The sequence below is a fragment of the Panthera onca genome, chromosome E1, assembly GCF_046562875.1.
Source record: "Panthera onca isolate mPanOnc1 chromosome E1, mPanOnc1 haplotype 2, whole genome shotgun sequence".
Classification (NCBI taxonomy): Eukaryota; Metazoa; Chordata; class Mammalia; order Carnivora; family Felidae; genus Panthera; species Panthera onca.
The window spans coordinates 52,214,752-52,221,752 of record NC_138352.1 but is presented as its reverse complement, the minus strand read 5'-3'; the positions used below and the strand labels follow the sequence as shown (position 1 = coordinate 52,221,752).

Below are 7,001 nucleotides of genomic sequence, written 5' to 3'. Positions count from 1 at the left end.
TTCTGCCTGGGAGATTTGTTAAGAATAGTTTTGGGGCGCCTGGGGGGCTCAGTTGGTTGAGCGTCCGATTTTGGCTCAGGTCATGATCTCACGGTTCCTGGGTTCAGGCCCTGTGTCGGGCTCTGTGCTAACAGTCCAGAGCCTGCTTCAGATTCTGTGTCTCCCTCTCTCTCTGCCCCTAACCGCTTCCCGCCCCCACCTTTCCTCCCCACCTCGCCCCCGGCTCACACTGTCTCTCTCTCTCAAGAATAAACATTAAAAAAATTTTTATAATGAAAAATAAAAAAATAAAAAAAGAACAGTTTTTACATTTTTCAAAGGCTGAAGAAGTCAAAAGAATAATAACATTTTATGATATATGAAAACGGTTTGAAATTCAGATTTCAGAGTCCACAAATAAAGTTTTGTTGGAACACAGCTATGCTCACTCATTTACACATTGTCTGTGGCTGCTCTTATATGACAACAGTAGAGTTGATTAGTTGCGACAGAGGCTGTATGACCTTTGACATCTAAGATAGTCACTATTTGGCCCTTTACGTGAAAATTTTGCCACCATGAGAGACAGAGAGTGAATCCCCAGCAGGCAGTGCTCAGCTCAGAGCCTCCTTTGGGGCTCAGTCCCACGAACTGTGAGATCATGACCTGAGCCGAATTCAAGAGGTAGATGCTTAACCGAGTGAGACGTCCAGGCGCCCCACATTTTATTCTTTTTGATTTAAGTAGTCAATTACCTATTAAACAAATTTTTAATGGAGAAGAATATTTTTTACATTTAACCCCATATTTTCCATTTGAGGTTCTATTCATTCCTCTGTGTAGATCCCAATTTCCATCCGGCATCACGTCCCTTCTGCTTAAAAAAACGTTAACATTTGTTATAGTGCAGGTTGACTAACGATAAATCCCTTTATTTTTGTGAGTGTGGAAAAAAATCTTCTTTCGCTTTAATTTTTAATCTATTTTCACTAAGCTGGGGAGCCTGGGTGGCTCAGTCAGGTTAAGTGTCTAATTCTTGATTTCCGCTCAGGTCATGCTCTCACAGTTCCTGAGTTCGAGCCCTGCGTCGGGCTTTGCGCTGACAGCGCGGAGCCTGTTTGGGATTCTCTGTCTCCCTCTCTCTCTGGCCCTCCTGTGCTCTCTCTCTCTCTCTCTCTCAAAAACTAAATAAATAAAACTTTAAGGAAAAGAGATATTTTCACTAAGCTTACAGATCTAGGTTGATAGTACCTCATTTACTCACAACTTAAAAAAGTGTGTTCTATTTTCTTCCGGCTGTATAGTCTCTGACAGTAAGGCTGTGATCATTTTATCTTTGTAACAAAATGTCCCTTTCCCCCCTCTAGCTTCCTTTAAGATCTTCTCATTGTCACAGGCTTTCAGCAATTTGATTATAATGAACCTCGCTTTCATTTTGTGGTGAGTGTTGAGATTCTTGGATCTTTGGTTTCCTAGTTTTGGTCAAATTTGGGAAATGTTGAGTCCCTATTTTTCTGATCTCCCTCTCTTCCTGGACTTAACACTACAAGGGTGTTAGGGTACTTGATATCTTGTCATAGGTCGCTGGTTCTCTTATGTTTTCGGTGTGCTTCTTTTCAGAAACGTTCTGCTGATACGTCCTCAGATAGCTTCCAGTCCACTGATGGCCTCTTCTGCAATGTCTAAAATGCTGCTAATCCTATCTATTCAAGTCACATTTAGATTTTGCATATTTTTCATCTCTTCAGTGTGTCAGTCATAGGGCTGTTTCTTTGAAGCGATGCGCTTCTTAAGATTTGTCTCTGTTTTTAATTTTTAGCGGTTTAACTACAATGTGCCTAAGTATGGTTTTCTTGTAATTACCCTATTTATCTTGATTCTTATGTCAAGTATAGAAAACTTGGGGCTAGTAATATTGTTTCTGCCCCATTATCTCTCCTCTTCTCCTTTTTTGGCCTCCAGAAACAGATGTTAGACCTTTTATTGTGTTGCATGTAACCGTAGCGCCATTTTCTGTGTTCTCCATCTTTTTTCTTTCTTTTCCTGTCTGTGTTTCAATCTAGGTATTTCCTACTGAATTCTTTTCCGGTTCCCTAATTCTCACTTCTGCTCCGTCTGTCCTGCCTTTAGATCTGCGTAATAAATTCTTCATTTTAGTTATTGTATTTTTCCCATCCTAGGATTCCATTTGATCCGTTATTGTTCATTAAGCCCCCTTCTTTTATGAAACTCTACAGCTTTTCATCTGTTTTGTTATACGGTATGATCTTAGTTATTTTCAAACTGTGTCTTCATGGAAACAGCCAAGTTTGAGCATCAGAAGACCTTCCAGTCTACCTAATGCATGACCACTGTAGTTTTGAGAAGCGAATGTATAAAGTAATTTAAAACAATGAGGCTTATGTCTGTGGTGTGTGTGTGTGTGTGTGTGTGTGTGTGTGTTTATTAAGGTGACAGTGGATAACTGAGTACTTGCTGATGGATGAATGACATTGGGTGGGTGCTGATGGATGAATGACAATGAAGATGTGTGTATATAAAGGCTAATCAATTCTGAACAATGATGAAAAGATTTTACAGTTGGGGCACCTGTCTGTTCAGTTGGCAGAACATGTGACTCTTGATCTTGGGGTTGTGAGTTCGAGCGCCGGGTGCAGCAATTACTTAAAATTAAAATCTTGGGGAAAAAAAGAAGAAAAGGTTTTACAACTGACCTTTCTAACTACGAAGGTTTCTACATTTGATCTGAGTTTAAAACCGGAAAGAAAAAAAACCCAGATAACTCCAATATCTGGATCTCCTGGGAGATTGTATTTTATGTGATCTGTTTCTCTCTTAGGTTTTAGGCATTAGTTCAGTTTCTTCGCATACATGATAATTAATTTTATTTAATGTGAAGCAATCTCAAATTTTTAGCATGGTCCCAAATATAGTACAAAAACCCATTTTCCTGACTCAGCTGAGGTGTTGCCACCATCGCCCAAACGCTTCAACTCATGATTCCCATGAACAAAGACATCCTCCTGGATGACCACAATGCCATCATCAAAATCAGGAAATTACCATTGGAACATTACTCCCATCTAACCCACACCCTCCATTCACTTTTCACCAGTGATTCCAATAATGCCCTTGCAGCAAAACCATCCAGTACAGGATCACATGTTACACTTGGCTGTCAGATATCTCTAGTCTCCTTCAATATGGAACAGTGTTTCAGCCTTTTCTTAACTTTGAGGACACTCTTGTAGATTATAGGCCAGTTATTTTGTAGACGTTCCCTTAAGTTGGACTTGTCCAATGTTTCCTCATGACTAGATTCGGTTTGTGCGCTTTATGTAGCGATATCACAGAAGCGATGCTCTGTGTCTCTCTCATTGCCTCCTATCGGGTAGTGCACGATTGTAAGTTGTCCTATTACTGCGATGTTTATTTTGACCTCTTGATTAAGTTGGTGTCTGCCGGCCTTCTCCACTGTAAAGTTACCCTTCTCCCTTTGCAATTGATAAATATTTTGTAGGAAAGCACTTTGAGATTATGTCAATATCCCATTCCACAACAAACTTTCCGTATTTGCATTCAGTGTATCGGTATGGAGTCATGGATTCCCATTTTACTCGGTAAGTTATAATGTATTAATATCATTATTTATTTGGATGTTCCAAATAACCAGATGCTGCCAATGGAAGTCCCTTCCAGCTGGCTTCTGTATTCCTTTGACATGTCTCCATCATTCTTTGGATGCTTATTTTTAGAACAGCTTTATTGAGTGTAATTCACATACCATACAATTCACCCATTTAAAGTGTACAATTCAGTGGTTTTTGGTACATTCACAGATGTGTGCGACCATTGCCGCAGTCAATTTTAGAACAGTTTCATTGTCTCAAAAATAAACCTTGTAATCTTTAGCTATCATCCTCGTATCCTCCTGTCCCCACTTTAGCCCTAGGCAACCACTAATCTACTTTCCGTCTCTATACGTCTCCCTAATCTGGAACTTCATGTGAATGGGATCATATAACAGGTGGTGTTTGCTGGCTTTTTTTCACTCAGCATAATGTTTTCAAGGCTCATCCAAGCGGTAGCATATAGAATTTCGGTAAAACGTTGGATTGTGAGTAACTTGTTTGGCCGGTGCTCCGCAAGGCGAGCAAACCTTTCTAATACATTTCAACTTGATAAACGAGCGACGTCTCGCAATACGAGTAGCACGTGACACCAAATGTCACAACTGAGCCAGTGGTTCTACTCTCTCTCTCTCTCTCTCTCTGTCTGTGGGATTGTGGGTGATCGTCTCCCATGCTCAGATGCTCAGGTCTCAGGCCCAGGTGACCACCGACAAGCTGATGGATCTGCACCGTGAGCAAAAAGCTCAAGAGGTTACAGAGGACTGCAGAGGAGGAGGGGAAAGGTGGAGGAATCCCTCACTTCAAATGAGATTAGGGAGATGTGTAAAATGTGGGCAACAGTGCAAAATTTTGTAGAAGATCACCACCCGAATAAGGCTGTAACAGTGCGAGCGATGAATCTGTTTAACGACAACGCAACGTCACATTTCTGTGAAATCCTCAAAAGGGGGCAAAAGCAAGTGTCATTGGATAGGTTCCTTGTTAAATTTCAGGAAAAGAGAAAGATTCCATGGAGCCCACAGATAGCAGTGATTCCGTGAGTGATAGTGAACGTCATCCTCCACAATAACCTTCCTCTCCCTTGTCTCCCTCGCACCAGCCACGAAGGTTTTCAAAGGTAAGTGTGGGTGAATTTGTTTCTTTTTCTTTATATTTTGTATTTTCTTTTTTTTTTCAATATATGAAATTTATTGTCAAATTGGTTTCCATACAACACCCAGTGCTCATCCCAAAAGGTGCCCTCCTCAGTACCCATCACCCACCCTCCCCTCCCTCCCACCCCCCATCAACCCTAAGTTTGTTCTCAGTTTTTAAGAGTTTCTTATGCTTTGGCTCTCTCCCACTCTAACCTCTTTTTTTTTTTCCTTCCCCTCCCCCATGGGTTTCTGTTAAGTTTCTCAGGATCCACATAAGAGTGAAAACATATGGTATCTGTCTTCCTCTGTATGGCTTATTTCTATATTTTGTATTTTCATCATTATTTTGTATTACATTACAGTATTGTAATCATTTTTTATATGAATATTTTTGGGTTGTGGAACGAATCATCTGAGTTTCCATTATTTCTTATTGGGAAATTTGCTTTGATATACAAGTGCTTTGGATTACAAGCATGTTTCCGGAACAAACTATGCTCACAAACCAAGGTTTTAGTGTACTTCGTCCCTCTTTATGGCTGAATAATATTCCATTTTATGGATATACCACATTTTGTTTGTTTTCATCAGTTCATGGGCATTTGAGTTGTTTCCACCTTTTGACTATTATGAACGGTGTCGTTATAAACATTCCGGCACAAGTCTTTGTGTGGATATGTGTTTTTATTTCTCTTGGGTATGCTTAGAAATAGAATTGCTGGGGGGCACCTGGGTGGCTCAGTCAGTTGACCGACTTCAGCTCAGGTCATGATCTCACGGTTTGTGAGTTCGAGCCCTGCGTCGGGCTCTGTGCCGACAGCTCAGAGCCTGGAGCCTGCTTCGGATTCTCTGTCTCCCTCTCTCTCTGCCCCTCCCCCACTCATGCTCTGTCTCTCTGTGTCTCAGAAATAAATACACATTAAAAAAATTTTAAAAAAGAAATAGGATTGCTGGATCATATGGTAACTCTATTTAATCATTTCTGAGTATTTTCTGCACAAGATAAGTCAGGCTTGTCTTGTACTTTCCCTGCCCCAGCCCTGTAATCAGCCATTTCTCCAAGAAGTCCTGGTTTCTTCTGGCAGACAGTGGTATTTAGAAATCAAGACTTCAGCATAGCATAAGGTTTAGAGTTATCAAATCACTGTGTTGTAAGCCTGAAGCTAATGTTCACATTGTGTGTCAACTACACTTCAATTTAAAAAAAAAGAAGAAAGAAAGAAAGAAAGAAAGAAAGAAAGAAAGAAAGAAAGAAAGAAAGAAAAGGGGCACCTGGGTGGCTCAGTCTGTTAAGCATCCGATTCTTGATAGAGGCTCAGGTCATGATCTCACGGTTCGATTCATGAGATCAAGCCCTGGGTCAGGCTCAGTGCTGACAGTGTGGAGCCTGCTTGGGATTCTCTCCCTCCCTCTCCCTCTGCTTCTCCCTCACTTGCTCTCTCTCTCTCTCTCTCTCAAATAAACATTAAAAAAAAAAAAGAAATCAAGACTTGGTGCTAGCTATGCTCGTTATCATTAAGATGTCACTGCTCCCCAAGCCCTCGCAGTAGATGAAGCTAGGAAATATACGCACGTATGTACATAAATGTGCAGACATCGACACATACGCACAACATAAACACATATACACATTTGCATCAACAATTATTTTTATATCTACTTACTTTGAAAATCACGAGATCTCACCAATACCTCCAATTGCAGTCTAACACCGTAGGGTTCATTCCAGTTTTCTTCCCTTCCATATTTGCAACACCCTTTGCCAACATGGAGAAACCTGCTTCATTCCCTCCACATATGTATTTACCGGATCGCTCCCACTGTGGGTAACCATGGCCCATTGCCACTGCTTGCCATGCAGACCCCTCCTCGGCCCTCCTGGGCTCCCACACCTGCCTCAGGCCACCCCCACCGCCCCTTCTCCCATCTGGACATGTTTTTCACCTCCACAGGCTCTGACATCCAAGGCTTTGGATGCCCTGCCCCTCTCCAGCCCACCCCTGCAGATGCCCTTCTCATCCCCTGCGGACTCCACTTCCCAGTGCTTGGCCACTACCTTGGTCCAGTGCCCCCTTCACGGCCTCAAGGTCCAACCAATCTCCCTCACTGAGCTGGCTCCATGTGGATATCTTCCTTATCTCGTATGGGCTTTGACATCCCACAGCAGTGCCTTTTTCCTTGGATGCCCTCCTTTGTCTGCTTGAGCTCTGACATTCAGGAGAGGCCATCTGCTTACATGACTGAGCTTTGACTG

General features: G+C 41.9%; 2 non-coding genes across 2 annotated transcripts; both read left to right on the top strand.

Annotated features, from left to right (window-relative positions):
• Positions 1-2,264: 2,264 nt before the first annotated feature.
• LOC132688675 (small nucleolar RNA U2-19) lies at positions 2,265-2,344 on the top strand. Its single transcript, XR_009614654.1, has one exon. It is a non-coding gene; the product is annotated as a small nucleolar RNA U2-19 (small nucleolar RNA).
• A 319-nt stretch (positions 2,345-2,663) lies between these two features.
• LOC132688674 (small nucleolar RNA U2-30) lies at positions 2,664-2,733 on the top strand. Its single transcript, XR_009614653.1, has one exon. It is a non-coding gene; the product is annotated as a small nucleolar RNA U2-30 (small nucleolar RNA).
• Positions 2,734-7,001: the final 4,268 nt, after the last annotated feature.